Consider the following 17,369-nt stretch of genomic DNA (forward strand, 5'->3'; position numbering starts at 1 on the left):
GTTAAAACACATCCATTTTGAGCAGAACCAAAAATGCTTGTGGCACCTGCAAAACATTCTTCTGCTAAAATGAGTTCTCTTTCTCTCCCTGGAAAGTCTATTCCAGGCAAAGAGAGGCAGCTGCACAAAGGTTATGCTGGTCCCACAGCTGAGGAGCAGAAATGGCTGCCTGTTAGTATCAATCTTTTCTATCTAAAGTCAAAGTCCCTCCACTTACAGCTCTGCTGGAATCCTTGCAAGGCTGGAAGTGAGAACACTTGTAAGTAATGCCTCTGTAGTTTCTGAAACTCCTGATGGCTCAGAGAACCTTGGCTAGATCACAATTTGTGTCCATATTACCAGTTTCCCAGTGGGCTGGGTGTGTCCCTGAGACCAACAAACTGTATGAGTGGGAGGGCTGCAGATGACCAGAACCTTGTGAGTCAGGGAAAGGAGTGAATTTTTTTTTTTTTTTTAGGAGTGAATTTTAATAAGAAATTATCTGCCTGTCTGCAGGACAAAACAGCCAATAGAGCAGCTCCTGAGAGTCAAGGAAGCCAATTGCTCAGGAGACAGAAAAAGGTTGGAGAAGGAGGAAAAAAGAGCAAAAAGTTGAATTCAAAGGGATTGGCAGCCCTATCTCTGGATAAAGATGAAGCTTTGTTACCAGAGCCCTCTCCCACATGGTATTGAGTTGTTTAGAGAGGAGACAGCATGTGAAGGATGGCCTTTTATATGTCTGTCTTTTCTGTAATTTCTTCTTTCTGATCACCCATGGTTAAGATAATCACAAATATATGCCACTTGAAATCATAAAACAAATAATAAAATGTTATTAGCACAATCCCTCATAATATGAAATATTTACTGTTATATATTTCTTTTTTAATTCATATACATTTAGCTAAAGTAATTTTGTATATAAGATTTTTTTTGTTTTGTTTTGTTTTTATTTTTTTTGTATATAAGATTTTTATACCTCTTTTTCAGTTCAGATTATATCAAATTTTTCCATGTTACAGTGATGTTCAAAATCACTTTATGACTTGAGAATTCATCCAGGAGATGTATCCCACTCCTTAGCTTTTAAGACATTTCCCATTTCCCACTGTTACAAATAAAACTACAACAAACATCTCATGGGTAGATGGGTTTCCTTTCTGGACTAGCTCCTTCAGATAAATTCCCAGAAGTGGGACACCGAATCATTAGATATTCACACATTGATTGATCAGGGAATTGCCTGTCAAACTGCTTTCCAAAAGTTTTACACTAACTTACAGTGCAACCAAAAATGTACAAGAGTTTATCTTTGCCAACACAAGTATTGTTTTCATTGATTTTTTCGAGTTTAGTACATAAAAATAGCTTCTTTCTAGTTGTATGTATTTGATTCTACTGAGATGGACTTTCCATACATGTACCAGCTCCACTTCTTCCAAATTGGCTATTCTCTTCTTTTTCCATTTATCTACTATTTACCAACTTGGATAAGCTCTTTGCATAAGACACATATTAATACTTGATCATACTGGCTGAAAACATGTTTTCTACTCTGGTTATGTTCTGTTTTCACATGAGATTATTTTATGTACTCAAGACCCTTGATCACTACTAGTCCTTAAAAGAATCTATCCTCCAGGGAGTTCATAAATATTACATTATATTTTCTTCTAGTTTTCCTAGTGTTGGATTGTTGTTCTTTATTATTTAACCATATGAAATTTGGGCATTCTATCAGGTGCCACCGTAAATAAATATTTTGCAAATTTCAAGCCAACAATGTCACCAATATTGTTAATAATCCAGTTTAGATTGACTTCTGTTCAGATTGATTTGTCCCACTGATTTTGAAGTCCCTTTTTATGCACATACATTAAAATCCTGTGTGGGGTGAGGAGGGTGGATGGGTGTGTGTGTGTGTATGTGTGTTGGGAGTCTATTTCTGATGAAGTTCTTTTGTAAGTGTTAGCCTCTCTCTCCTATGTTAAGAATAAAAATAAAAAGAGTTTTCTTTTCCACACACTTTTGGAGGCTGGGTGTGTATAGGGAGGAGGGTTACAGCAAAAATCTAAGCCCAGAGAACTGATGGGGAGTTCTTTGGGAATCTCTGGGAACTTGGCCAGAGAAAACTAGACACAGGCATTCCAAGTGGTTATACTTCCATTCAAACCACTAGAGCCATTCCCTTCCAAACACGTGTTCCTCAGGTCACTGAACCAGGAGAATATTTGCCTTCTAAGTTTCCCTGATCCTTCCATACACCAGTATGTGCTGAGTGTCCACTATGTGCCAGGCACTGTTCTAGGCTCAGCAAAAAAAAAAAAATGCAGGAGAAGATTCAAGATTACTATTTGTGAAGAGTACTCCCAAAGATCATATTTTGGCCTTAATATAGCAGACACTGCCTACTGATTGCCTACTAAGTGCTAGGCATTTTAAAAATTTAATAACATACACAATGATCTCATTTAATCTTGAAATCAACCCTTGGGCTGGCTGGTGTCACCATTTCAGGTAAAGAAACTGAGGCTTAAAAGAGCTAAATGCCTACAAAGAACTAGTAAGCAACTGATCTGTACCCACACCAGACTTGCCTGGCCTCATGGCCTCCCAAATACATGTAGAACGCTAACCATATAGGGCTCCATGTGGATGGGCAGCTACCTGCAATTAACTCTCTAACACAATTCTGGCAATCATTTATTAAACAGGCAATTAATCTACATAATCTTATATGCATATTTTAAAAGTACAAATGCACTACACTCCGACACATATCATTTCCCATTTTATGTGTCATCCTAATGCCAGGGGACTACTTGCTCTGTTTATGCTGTGGCATTAAGAAAACATCCCCCTGACTGGGCTGACAGAGATACCCTCCGGTAAGGAGCATGCCCTTGACTGGCCCTAGACCTGAGCAGCAGAGGTTCAAATGTCTCTGTCTGTGGGCTCTGAGACTGATAAGATTCTTTCATAGACTGCTTACCTGATAAGAATAGCATTTGCTACTTATGGAACTAGCAAGGAACCATCTGCTTGCCACTGGAGGGAGGATTCCTACTACCAAGTCATGCTACAGCTGTCCAGCAGAGCTAGAATGGGCACCACACCTTACATGCGATGCACAGCTGCATCACTGTCACATCTCTCCCCATGGGTAACAATAATGTCAGGAAAGACTGTGCACAGGATGAAACCTCACAGGCACATTGAGCAGGTTTCTCTTAAAGCAGTACAAGAATGGCCTGCCCCCAATTCCTCCAGTATCCACACAGATAGAGAAACACGGAGTAGGGGGGCAGGGAGCAGTCAGACTCCAACAGCAACTTAGGGCTACAGGGATCAGCCTAGGGTTGCCTGGGTGGCTCAGTCAGTTAAGTGTGTCTGACTCTTGATTTCAGCTTAGGTTTCAGTCTCAGGATCATGGGATCGAACTCCATGTCGGGCTCTGGGCAGAGTCTGCTTGTCTCTCTCTCTCTCTCTCTCTCTCTCTCTCTCTCTCTCTTTCTCTCAGCTCCTCCTCCCCACCTTTGCTCATGCTCTCTAAAAGAAAGAAATAAAATCTTTAAAAAAATAAAAATAAAGGATCAGCCTAGCACACACTCCATTTTATGCCAAAATGAGCAGCACATAGTAATGTGCTAAGATGCTCAATACTGCTTGCTTTCTCCTTAGGATTGAAGGCAACATAGCCCATCTCTAGTCAGGTTTTCCATGCTCTTACAATTACCCTGGTTTCTCCCATTTTCACAGTGCATCTGAAAATGTCAAGACCTACGTCCCTATTCCAATCTCTCCTTCTAGCCTCTCAGCTCCAGTGATGATACATAAATCTTCGGGTGTTCCCTGCTCTCATCTTTTCAGACCCTCTCTTTTTTAGGAGGAAGAAAATCAAATCCCCCAATTCCTGTGAAAAGCTGGCACAGGGGTAATGCCAGGAGTGCTGACTCAGTTCTCCTTCAATAAATGCAGTGTTTGCTTGTTTTCACAGAAAATGAAAATAATTATCTGGAAAGAAGAGGCAACAGTATTTGCTTAAGGGAGAAGAACCCTTAATAAAACCTAGAAATATTATTTTGATTATCTCTCCAAAAGGAAGATTTCCTTACAGATGGCAGACCATCACAGCAAATAGCAATTAAGCAAATTCTAAACCCATCTTGTCAAACACATCTACCACTTTGTCTAACTGATCACAGCTAAATGCAAGCTAAACCCCTCTCCCTGACTCCGCCTCCCCCCAAGCTCACAGTTTTGCAACACAAGTAGGCAGAATGGAATTTATTGATCAGCAAGATTAATTCTGAAATAAAACCCAACAATCTGTATCTTACCAAGCTTCAAGGGAGCTCAGCTTCCGGGGAAACATGTTACAAGAAAGGCTTGTGCCCCCCTCCCCACCTGATCATCAGGCCAGGTCTCTGAGTCTAATCATCCCACAGAAACATTTTCTTGAAGCAACATACACATTGTCCACACTGTATCTTTTCTCTAAGTGTTCTGGTTATCTGTGACACTCCTTAAGTAAACGTAGCCTTTCTTAAATCAGTTACAGGATGATTATCCCATGCCTTTAAAAGTTCAGTATGTTTTACAAAAATGAAGCTTTACCTCAGTAGTTACGTTTAATAGTAGCTTACTTGTGCTCCACATTACATTTGAGTGTTGCTAACTCATAAAAGCTTTAATTACTATAGTTTAAAAAGCTGGCAGACGTCCACACGCTTCAGGCCTCCGGAAGCCAGCATATGCCTAATGAACACCAAGTCCTAGAAAGCAAAATACCATCCAGACAGGCCCAGCTTACAAATGGGTCCGTAAACATGTTTCTCCATAGAAATGACTATACCGGAGGGATGAGATCCCCAAGGAGTCCCCGAAGTCTATTTGTTCATGATGTCTGTGAAGAATCCAGCCATGCTAGAAAACTGTGAGGATTGTCTGCAGATGTCCAACCCAGGACAATGCCACCGGCAGCTCACCGTCCTCACACACCATACCCAACCCTGAGGCACTGACAACCAATCAGGGCACCGCAGGGTGCTATTCCAACACTTTGGCTCAGCTCCTCCCTCTGTATAGTGAGGGCAGAGCTATAACGTGCACAACGCTAAAAGTGAGACACATGCGCTGGTGTCACTGTCACATCTTTCCCCATGTGTAACAGCAACATCTGAAATAATGTGTGTGCACAGGAAGAGATTTCACAGGTACACCGGTATGAAGAGTAAATGCGATGATTGCACAAGATTTAGCTCTGCACCCAGGCTTCATAAAGGCTCCATAAATGGCGACTTAAAAAAAATCTTGTACTATCTACATTCCCTCTTGCCTGAAGGGGCAACCTCTTGATATCAGTTTAAAGCCCTCTTGCTACCTGGTTTCCTACTTGACAGGCCATGGTCTCTACCTTCTCCCCTCCCCCTACCTACCTGAATGCAGCTATGTTCAGGAAATGAGCACAGAAGACAGATTAGAAGATCTGGTCTCAACTCTAGCTTTTCCACCTACTTGTCCAGCAAAGCTTACCCTGAGCTTGCCCCCCTACCCTGTCCTTTTCCAGCTAAATCGCATCCATTGTTCAAAATTTTGCAGAAAGCTCACATACACAGACACACACACACACGTTCCAAGTTGGGGGTCCCTGCCTCATCCTCTGGTAACCCTTGTGCATGCCTCAAGAGATATCAACATACTATATTTGAACATATCTGTCCCCTTTTCCTTTTTTTTTTTTTTTAAGACTACTTCATAATTGGTGTGGTGTACTTTTTTTTTTAAGATTTATTTATTTATTTATTTATTTATTTATTTATTCATTCATTCATTCATTCATTCATGAGAAATACACACAGAGAGAGATAGGCAGAGACACAGGCAGAAGCAGGCTCCATGCACCGGGAGCCCGACATGGGACTCGATCCGGGGTCTCCAGGATTGAGCCCTGGGCCAAAGGCAGGCGCCAAATCGCTGTGCCACCCAGGTGTCCCCTTTTCCATAGATGCTGGGCACATATTATAATTTGGTTTCTAATGTCCAATGCAGCGAATCCTCAAAATGCATTTTGATAATAATGCATAATGATGAGGATAACAATAATAAGGCATAATGATAATGTATTGTGATAAACAGTGCATAATGATAATATTGTCCTGCCTGTCCTAGGAGGCAGGTACCTGGGAGCTAGGTGAATGAGAGGAAGGAGAGAAGGCTGGGGATAAAATGGAGATACACGTTGAAATAACTACATGAAAGGGCGTGGCTAACTATTAATTGCTCTGTAAATGTTAGTGTTCATATTATTTTATATAGTCGGTCAGTGAAAAAAACAAATTTGCAATTCAATGTTCCTACCTTAAGCCACAACTGTGGTATAATTGACCTGTTATAAACGTAGTGGGGTAATATGACACAAGGTAGAAAAACCTTTGGATCCCTGCACATCTTCATTCAAGAATCCTTCCTATAAAAGAATCACAACCTCAGGGCAGATGTACACATCCTTACATTCCTAAACAAATGAGGACTCTGCCTCCCAGGGAAATGGCACAGCCTCACCCACTGGCTTCTTTCTTCTCATTCTAATTAACTGGATCTTCCCAGCACCCATCCAGAGCACCACTTAGAGCTGTGGTAATGCAGACTGGTGCTTGTAATGGGATTAACACAGCAGGCACCATGAGTGGCTTTGTGTTCTACTGTGCTTACTGCATAGGCCCTAGCATACAGCAGGGTCTCAAAGGTATTTATGGAAAAAATGGATGGACAGGTGATGACTACTAACATTAGAAGTACCAAAGTGAAACACTGAGGCTAGATTCTGTGCAGACGCAAACTTGAACTTGAGTAGGCATCTCCCTTAACCTTCATTTGTCTGTGTTCTCTCATTCCCTAACTGCTTTACCTATGGATCATAGAGTTCCATTAACAAGTCCCTCACTCATTGCTTCCACGGCACTCTATCAAATGTATTTTCATTCCTTTTTATTTATTTATTTATTTTTAAAGCAGCACTTGAAAAGAACAGCTCTGTAGTTTGACTTTCAAAACTAGTATCTATTTCTCCCTCTCCCTAAAAGACAGCCCTGGTACTTGCTGCCTCCTGGTGTTAGTTTAAAGCCCTCTTGCTTCCTCTTTCTCCTATTCCACCTGTTTGATATCTTTACCTTCTCATTCACGTCAACTTTGTTCTCATCTGATCACGACTCCAAGTCCCATATATCCTCTTCCTGAAAACTTATCTCTGATCTTTAATCCCACCAGAAAGCTCCCAGACTATATGACTTTAATCGTTTGGATTTTTTAAAAAGGAGCATTAGTTGGAAAGTGAAATTTCTAGGTTGAATAAGGCTCGTCTTTGTCATTCAGAGCTGTTATCTTCCCAAATTTTCACATTGATTCAATACTCCCTGTGAGAAAGCACAAACTCTATACTTAAGGTGGCTCTTGTCACAGTATTAATTGCTATAAAGTTAACCTTACCTCAATACACTCAACCCCAAGGTCCTCCCCTTCCAGCTAAGCCAGGCAAATGGGTGACCAGCCCCGTTGGCAACATCAATACCTCCTTAAAGAGTCAGTGGCTAGGGGTGCCTAGGTGGCTCAGTCAGTTAAGCATGTGACCCTTGATCTCAGCTCAGTTCTTAATCTCAGGGTCATTAGTTCAAGCCCCATGTGGGGCTCCACACTAGGCATGGAGCCTACTAATTAATAAATAAATAAGACTCAGTGGCTGATGTACTCAGATGCTTAGAGGTTTAGATTTAGTGGCTAAGAAGTTGTATTCTTACCCATCAGAGTGGCTAAAATTAACAACTCAGGAAACAACAGATGTTAGCATGGATGCAGAGAAACAGGAGCCCTCTTACATTGCTGGTAGGAATGCAAGCTGGTGCAGCCACTCTGGAAAACAGTATGGAGGTTCCTCAATAAATTAAAAATAGAGCTACCCTATGGTCCAGCAATTACACTACTCAGTAATTATCCAAAGGATACAAATGCAGTAATTCCAAGGGGCACCTGCACCCCAATATTTATAGCAGCAATGTCTACAATAGCCAAACTATGGAAAGAGCCCAAATGTCCATTCACAGATGAATGAATAAAGATGTGTTATATCTACAAAACAGAATATTACTCAGCCATCAAAAAGAATGAAATCTTGCCATTTGAAATAACATGGATGGAACTAGAGGATATTATGCTAAGCAAAATAAGTCAGAGAAAGACAAATACCATATTATTTCACTCATATGGGAATTTAAGAAACAAAACAGATGAACGCAAGGGAAGGGAAGGAAAATAAAATAGGATAAAAGTTGAAAGGGAAGCAAACCATTAAAAAAAAACACAGAACTCTAAGAAACACACTGAGGGTCACTGGAGGGGAGGGAGGTAGGGGGATGGGGTAACTGGGAGATGGGCATTAAGGAGGGCACCTGATGTCATGAGCACTGGATGTTATATATCACTGACAAATCACTAAATTCTACTAACAAATCACTAAATTCTATCTCTGAAACAGAGAGAGAGAGAGAGAGAAAGAAAGAAAGAAAGAAAGAAAGAAAGAAAGAAAGAAAGAAAGAAAGAAAGAAAGAAAGAAAGAGAAAGAGAGAGAGAGGGAGGGAGGGAGGGAGGGAGGGAGGGAGGGAGGAAGGAAGGAAGGAAGAAAAGAAAAGAAAAGAAAAGAAAAGAAAAGAAAAGAAAAGAAAAGAAAAGAAAAGAAAAGAAAAGAAAAAGAAAGAAAGAAACAAACAAACAAACAAACAACACAACAACAACAATAACAAAAACAACAAGTTATGTTCTGGAGCCTGGTTCAATGACAGCCATGCCTCCTACAGCTGTGTGGCTAAGCAACTCTACATGAGTCTCAGCTTCTCCATCAGTAAAATGGACTCAATAACAGCATCCACAGGATAAGTTCAAGGTGAGAACTAAGTGTGCTGGGGAACGTGGTCACTGGGCACAGCGCCCATCCCGCCCAGTTAGCTCTCTATAAATGACAGGAGTCTCCTTCTACACAAGCACTTGTTTGGATTTGGGGTTTGTTTCTGCTTTGATCCCCTTCACCTCTTTGTTTTGTTTTATTTTGGTACTTTAAACTCCCTCGTCCCACTCTGATATGGAGTAAAGTTCAGGATATGTGTGCAACTTAACAAAACCACAGCAGAAAGCAATCAAGATGCTAACGGGTACTCTTTATAGGGAGGAGCTCTGTTCTATGAGTAATGAAAGTAGTCCTTTTATAAATCCTCCTTAGGCTATTTTCAGATTACTCAGCTAGCCAATAAATGCACAATTTGATATTCTGTAAACAAATTTGTCAAAGAGATTTCCCCAGATAAGCGGCAGAGTTCCAAAGGCAGGCAGCAGATGCACACAACTGCAAACATCAGCAGTGCCTCTGCTGCTGGCAGAGCGAGGAGAGCAGCCGCCTGCAGCTGATGGCTCTTACCACTCGCGCCGCCTACACGCCGCCCACCCTTCCTGTGCTCTCCCTGCCATGCCAACTGCCGGCCTGGGAGATGCCCGCTCCAGCAGCCAGGAGCGCAGCCTTGGGATGCAGCAGATTCGGTTCACGTTCCACTTAGCTGGGCTTTCTGGACATCTGTGTTTGGGGTACCTACACAGTCCCCCATACGAAACACCATTTCTGATGCCAGCTATATGCAAGGTGTCTGACTTTGCAAGGCAGCATTCTCCAAACTGGGGCACACAATGACTTTCCAAGGGTACTCATTTAGAAGGAGTTGGTTTATACATCCTTATCTTCTCTCTGTACTTTTCGCCCAGATTGTTCTGCTTGGGAACATCTTTCCTCCTTACCCATGCCCTTGTTCTGTTTTCAAAAACAAGCACACCCTTCACACAGCCTGACTCTTTCTACAGTGCATGGATTTGGGCTTTGAAATCTTCCAGTGAGAACAGAGCAATTCCAAATATCAGTATATCAATAAAGACTGGTATCAGTCAGCACCAGGAAAACAAAATCCACTTTAAGTATTTGCTGCAGAGGGAAGCAAGTCAGGGACCTGGTCACACAAATAGAAGAGGAGATGAGCAATGAAGGGAACTGTGGAGCAGGACAGAGAAGCCACTGCTGGAAGCCATCACCAGCCTGCACCCAAGAAACAAAAGGAGCCTTGGCCAGACCACAGCCTTGGACGAGCACCATGGGGCTAGAACCATGAGCCCATTCAGTGGGAGCTGGAACCACCAGGGGATGCCACCTAAGTCTGTGCGGGAGAGAGCCAGAGGGAGAAGGGGAAAGAGAGAGAGAAGAAGTTGGAGGAGGGAGGGAGGGAGCAAAGGAAGGATGAAAGGAAGGAGAGGAAATGAACTCTGGCTCTTCCCATTCGCCAACCCCCATTGAGAATCTACCACCCCACCTGGTAATTTTATTCCAGCAGCTAGGCTGAAAAGAGTGATGTAACCAGGTTTTATTTTAAAATATCAATATTTGCAAGAACCTTAGGATTATTTGCAACTTTTGAAACTTATGATCAAACTTTCTTATGTTCATTTTTAATGTTTTTTATTTAAATTCAATTAGCCAACATACAGAATACAGTCTCAGACGTAAAGTTCAGTAATTTATCAACTGCTTATAAGAGTCAGTGTTTATTACATTTAAAAATGTAAATGTACATTTAAAATGCAAATTCTTTTAGGAGGTACACAAGCAAAAAGTTTATAGAAATATAAAGATAAGCTTTCCCTCCTTCAATGGGTTCACAGACTAAGGAGGCAGAGGGGAGGAAGGAGGGACTGAAGCAACCATAACTGGGCTCCTCCCCTTCATGCCTCATATACATGCAATCCTTGCAAATATTTATGAGGCCACATCCATTTTACAGACATGGGTTCAGGGTCTCAGAGGTTCAGTAAGATGCCTAAAGTCAAGTTTGTAAGTGACAGAACAAATATTAAAACCTCCTAACTCTGGGAAACGAACTAGGGGTGGTAGAAGGGGAGGAGGACGGGGGGTGGGGGTGAATGGGTGACGGGCACTGAAGGGGGCACTTGACAGGATGAGCACTGGGTGTTATTCTGTATGTTGGCAAATTGAACACCAATAAAAAATAAATTTATTATAAAAAAATAAAACCAGACTATAGTGCTGAATATCACTCATCATCAAGGACATGCTCATCAAAACCACAATGAGATAGCCTCTCACTTCTGTTACAACAGCTGTTATCAAAAAGACAAAAATTAGGGATCCCTGGGTGGCGCAGCGGTTTGGCGCCTGCCTTTGGCCCAGGGCGTGATCCTGGAGACCCGGGATCGAATCCCACATCGGGCTCCTGGTGCATGGAGCCTGCTTCTCCCTCTGCCTGTGTCTCTGCCTCTCTCTCTCTCTCTCTCTGTGTGACTATCATAAATAAATAAAAATTTAAAAAAAAAAAAGACAAAAATTAGCAAGTATTGGCGAAGATTGGAGAAAAGGGAACCCTCATGTACTGCTGATGGGGATGTAAACTGGCGTAGCCACTACAAAAATAGTACGGAAGTTTTCAAAAAGTTAAAAATAGAGTCAACTATATACTTCATTTAAGAAAAAGAGAAATTAAAATTAGAACTACTACATGATCCAGCAATTCCATTTCTAGGTGCCTAAACAGAAGAAACAAAAAACACTAAACTCAAAAAGTTTAATGCACTCCCATGCTCATCGCACCATTATTTACAATAGCCAAAACATGGAAGCGACCAAAGTGTCCACTTATGGAGGAATGGAGAAAGAAGATGTGGCACAGGGCCACCTGGGTGGCTCAGTTGGTTAAGCATTTTACAGTCTAATGATTAGATCTTGGCCTGTTAGGGACACCTGGGTGGCTCAGTGGTTAAGTGTCTGCCTCCAGCTCAGGGCGTGATTCTAGAGTCCCGGGATCAAGTGCCACATCGGGCTCCCTGCATGGAGCCTGCTTCTCCCTCTGCCTGTGTCTCTGCCCCTCTCTTTGTATCTCTCATGAATGAATAGAATAGAATAGAATAGAATAGAATAGAATAGAATAGAATAGAATAGAATAGAATAAAGAATAGAATAGAATAGAATAGAATAGAATAGAATAGAATAGAATAGAATAGAATAGAATAGAATAGAATAGAATAGAATAGAATAGAAATGCCCTAAACCAGCATATCCCAAACTATATAAAAGTCAACTAAGAATCTTGTTGAAATGCACATTCAGATTCTGGAGGTCTGATGTGGAGAACTAAGATTCTGCATTTCTAAAATGTTCCCATGTTTGGGGACCACACTTTAAATGCCCACTTGAACTGTAGGCAGGAAATTTTCTTGGGTAGACACCCCTAACAGAAAGACACTTTGAGCATGCATCCCTCAATACTATATACTTATCTATAAATTACATGTACACGCACATACATATGTAATTACATACAGTTATAAATTGGATACATGTATTCTGACCAGTAACTAACATGACATCCTATCCAGTTAGGACAAGCTACACTGCTGCAATAACAGCTATAAATCCTCATTTGAATAATCTTCTTGATGATTTTGAATTTTTGGCCAAAGTCTTATCCAATAGGATTAGGTTATCACTACTTTTTAGTTGGTTATGAAAATGTTCATGCAAGTAATACAAACAATATCAATTCTGCCATTTTCTTGATGTTCATTTCTACTTTCACTTGTTGGTATCATGGATGGTTTGTTTTTTAAGCCACTTATCTATTCTGTGAAGGTTAATTTAGTTAAAACTAGATAACGTAATTTGTAAATCTAGTTAACCCTGCACATGCAGCCTGCAAAAGGGACAAGGGTGTGAAGTGTCTCCCTTTTCCTTCCAGATGTGACCTCCCTCTGCTCCCCCTGCATATCTCAGTTCAGTACATTACAGGTGACCAAGTGAAGCTGTGTGCGTCCACCCTTAAAGCAAAATATAAAGAAGCTAAGTTTCTGTCCCAACTTCCATCCCCAAAGGAATTTTATGGACCTTCCCATGGCATCCACTCTGGACACAGCCTGTGAGAAAAGAGGCTCTGTGTATTCCTGCAAGAACATAAAAAATGCGATCATTTTCACAGTCAACATGCTGCTGCCTTCATCATCAAATGCATGTTCAATAGTTTAATAAATGCATAATTAGTAAAAGAAAATACTTTGTGTGGGATTTTCTAACCTTTAAAATTATACTGTGTGTGCGCACACACACACACATAAACTTTGCACTTCTCCCTCCCTCTCCTATTTTTCCAACTTCCAAGTAAACCCAAATGAGGTATTTGAAACAACAAAATATTTAATATAGGTGTTAACGACAACATTAAATCAGACCTATTTCATATAATCTGCCACTGCCTGTCCATAGAAATCTGGCAGGGAAATTTTTTCCAAAGAATTTAGAAATCTAAATTTATGTTGCTCAGAAACAAATATTATTTATAGCCTTTTGAAATATTTAGAAGACAACATTTTCATTTCCTTTTTCACGAGCCAATGAGGACAAACCTTCCAATTACTATTCCCAAACCATGTTTCTCCATTACCAACATTCACTTTTTCATCTAACAGGTATTTATTGAGTGTCTCTTATGAGCCAGACCCCACTCAGGTGCTGGGAATACAGAAAGAACCAGACTTCCTCCTAGAGCTTACACTGCAGTTAAGACAGTCAAACAAAGGACTATGGAATAGGGTGACAATGTGCAAAGGAAAAGAAGTCAGAATAAAGAGGACAAAGAATGTGGTCATGCTGCAGATGGCAGGTTGAGGCGGGGCCCTTCTGAGGGTCTCCCTGAAGCAAGCTGTATACTAAACACAGGGGAGGAATCCTGCAAGCAGAGATGACAATATGTGCAAAATGAGGCAGGAAAATGAATGATATGCTTGAAGAAGAGCAAGGAGGCCAGCAATTGGCACATCAGGAGCAAGGGGGTAAGGCACTGAGGTGAGGGCAAACCAGTAGAGAATGGTGAGCAGAGCAGTGATGTTGACTGAATAAAGTTGTGAGGGTTCACTCTGGCTTCTTTGTGGAGAAGACACTTAGAGAAGCAGAGTACAAACAATGTACACCCCCAGTCTGGCTCCTTGGGGTAGCAGGGCACTAGGTCCTCCTCAAGAGCTGCCATACCCTGCAGATAACTCCTGTGGTCAGGGGTGGAACCATCAGGGCTCCCCATCTGCACGAGCCCCTTCCAAGTAAATACTCATTTCTCTACCAAATTCTCTTTCTGTATGGTAAAATTTTAAGAGGCATCCCCAGAATTAAATATACTCCAGGACTCTGGTTAGAGCCCTTTTTTCACCTGTACCACAGCTAGTGCTCTGTACATCTCCTCCTAGACTCTAAGCTCCTGGAAGGCAAGGACAGTATCATACATATCATATTTACATTTGTATCCATGACATAGGCATAGTATCCAATACATAATAATCACTCAATAAATATTTTCCAAATTACTTAACACATGCACACATGCGCACACACACACACACGCACACATACACACAAATGTGGGGGGAGTTGAAAATGTTTTTGAAACAAGTAGTCTGATTTCCTTGTAGATCAGAATCAACCCAAGGGCTTCACTTACACTTGGTCATCTAAGATGAATTCCATCCATATCAATATCCATATGCTTGAGCTTGCATGATGGTATTTAAAAATACAATTTAGAATCTTTCAGAATCACTAGCCCTGCATGTAAATTACACAAGTGTTATGGGTTTCTTATTGTTCATAGGTCTCCTCCAGATACACTTCCTCACCTTTCTCTACTTTCTATACCAACAGAAGTAAATAAAGGCTTTTGCTGGAACAGGAATCATCTTATTGCTAAGATACAGGAAGAAATACAGCATAGAAACAACCCTCAGAGACACCTCACAGCTCTTGCAGAACAAACAACCTTCAGGCAAGAATAAGCTTTCATCCTTTTCAGAATATGTTTTAACTTGCAAATAAGTGATCATTGCATTTAATAGCGATATTTCTCTCCTCTTTGGCAACTGAGAGATACACTCAGCTGCACACAAAAAGGGGAAATTTACATCCAGAAATAAATGGAACCATGGTAAATAGGCAACTGAATATTCTGAATATAAAAATCAAGGTAAATTTGTTCTACCCAATGCTCTCATATGAACAGAAAACAAGTACTTGTAATAAGGACAGGTTTGATAATGAAATTTTAACACCCAGCATGAGGTTTAATTTTAATGTATCTGGCTGAGATTTTGCTGTAAAATGAATCAACTGTCTAAAGACCGACCTCAGGGATGGTTTAGACATCCCTAAGAAATGCTGCACAAAGAATGAAAGTTCTCTATAGCAAAATTAAACTTCATTTTTATAAGTCTCTTCTCCCTACTACTGCTTCAAATTTTAATGTTAAGCATACCCTCTGGGCAATTTATGTTTTTAATATTGCTCTTCTATATAGAGGTGATCAAACCCACTGCTGTTGGGAATTCTATCCAATGTTGCTAAACTCCCAGCTAAACTGGCTGGGGAAAGGGTCCCTGGTAATCCTGACAGGAGTACATAGCCCAGCGGGGTTGGCTCTGGCCAATTAGCAAAACGTGGCCTCGCTCCCTGAGCTTACAGCCAAGACCAGGGCACAGCCAAGAGCTACACATGCCTTCATGTCGTACCTGGACTCTGAGGAAACAAAGACTGGCTGATTTCCACCTGTATCCAAAAATTAGAATGGGTTCCTGTCTATAGGAGAAATTACCTCTGCCTAATGTTAGGATAACATTCACATTTTAGTCTGGAGTTGACAAGACAAGTTAAAAGTACTTGGCACCCTTTCTTTGTCCAGGTAGGGACTGTTGTCACAACCTTCACGCAGATCTTAAGCCAGTAGGCAGGATGCTGTGCACAGACTCTGGCCAAAAGTCCCTTGCCCAGTGGGCATTCATCCAATGGGTCTCTGCTGGACAGAAAGGGATGTCTTCCTGTTCTTACTGCCTACTTTGATGACCTTAACAAGATGAATTTCTCTGAAATTAATGCTTTTTTAAACACCTGAGTTTTCTACAGAATGGAGTCCTCCAGGATGCTCTCCTTATCTCTGTCCACCTCTTCACTCTGGGATTCACATTCCACATGTAACAAGCTGAAGGCTGTCCACTTTAAATCCTGATCCTAAACCATGACTGCAAGTTGTTTCCTGAATTTGGAAGAATGAAGGGGATGCAGGACTTACTTGAACTCAAATGGTTAAAAATTTCTAATGGAGACAAACTTAGGGTTTCACAAAAGGCACAGAACTTGGGCTGAGTCTTAAAAAAAAAAAAAACGTAGGAGAGGGGAATGAAAATTGGATTCTGGACAGAACAACATGGTAAACAAAACCAAGCAGAGGCGGCAGGAGGCATGTTTAGAGAATAAGCAGGGAAATCTGGACTGGGGCAAAGGGCTCATATAGGAAAGCAAGTGAGAGAGAAACTGGAAAGAGCCTTCCCCAGCAGAACCAGCACAGATGGCATCCACGAGGCAGGGCAGGGGCTTTCTGAACTTGCTCTCATTCCCTCAGTCTGTGTCCCTGGCTGATGGTAGCACTATCATTAAGCTGAGTTTGTTTCCTCTAGGGATTCTGGATTATGCCCACTTGTTTTCCTACTGTAGGTCTATGTTGAGTTGGCTTTTTGGTACAGCTGTTTTCTTGTACTATATTCCTCTGTGGCTGTAGACCAAGTGGTCTTTTATGAACTTCTGCTCTGCTTTCTGCCTGTTCAGCTTTCCAAACAAGCTGATTTTAGAGTCAATGACTCTCTAGCTTCTCCCTGTGGGAGAACCAGGTGTCTTATTTTACTGACTTAACACTGTCTTTGAATCTTTGAAATGACTTTTGTCAACTTTGGCAACACATTTTCCATGTAGCTAACCGTGAAAGTACAAAAAGTATTTGGAAGCCAAATAGAATGCTATTATCTCCAGGAATATATACATTTATGCATTCACACATTCACCCAACAAATGCATTTAAATGTGTAGTATTACAGGGTTTGTGTTAGACTCCAGAGATACATTTGTAATATTCTCCAAAATATTTGCTAATCAATAATCAAACAATTTATCTTACCAATTAATTAATAAAAGCAAGCTTGTTAAGGCCTTAAATGGCTCATCAGAACAGATGGACATAATAGATAACATAACATCCCATCCTAAAGCAGCAAAATACACACTCTTCTCAAGTGCATATGGGATATTTCTCAGGCTAGATCACATTAGGCCACTAAAGAAGTTTAGACAAATTCATATAAAGCATCTTTTCCTACCACATGATAAGAAACTAGAAATCGGTTACAAGAAAAACTGGAAAAACTACAAATACATGGAGATTAAGCAATATGTTACAGAACAACTACTGGATCATAGAACAAACAAAAGGAGA

At 41.0% G+C, this 17,369-nt stretch overlaps 1 protein-coding gene across 9 annotated transcripts in view; it reads right to left on the reverse strand.

Moving 5' to 3' along the window:
* MTUS2 (microtubule associated scaffold protein 2) overlaps positions 1–17,369 on the reverse strand; it is a 588,550-nt gene that overhangs the window by 534,290 nt on the left and 36,891 nt on the right. The window lies entirely within an intron of this gene.

This window comes from Canis lupus, chromosome 24 (assembly GCF_048164855.1).
Source record: "Canis lupus baileyi chromosome 24, mCanLup2.hap1, whole genome shotgun sequence".
NCBI lineage: Eukaryota > Metazoa > Chordata > Mammalia > Carnivora > Canidae > Canis > Canis lupus.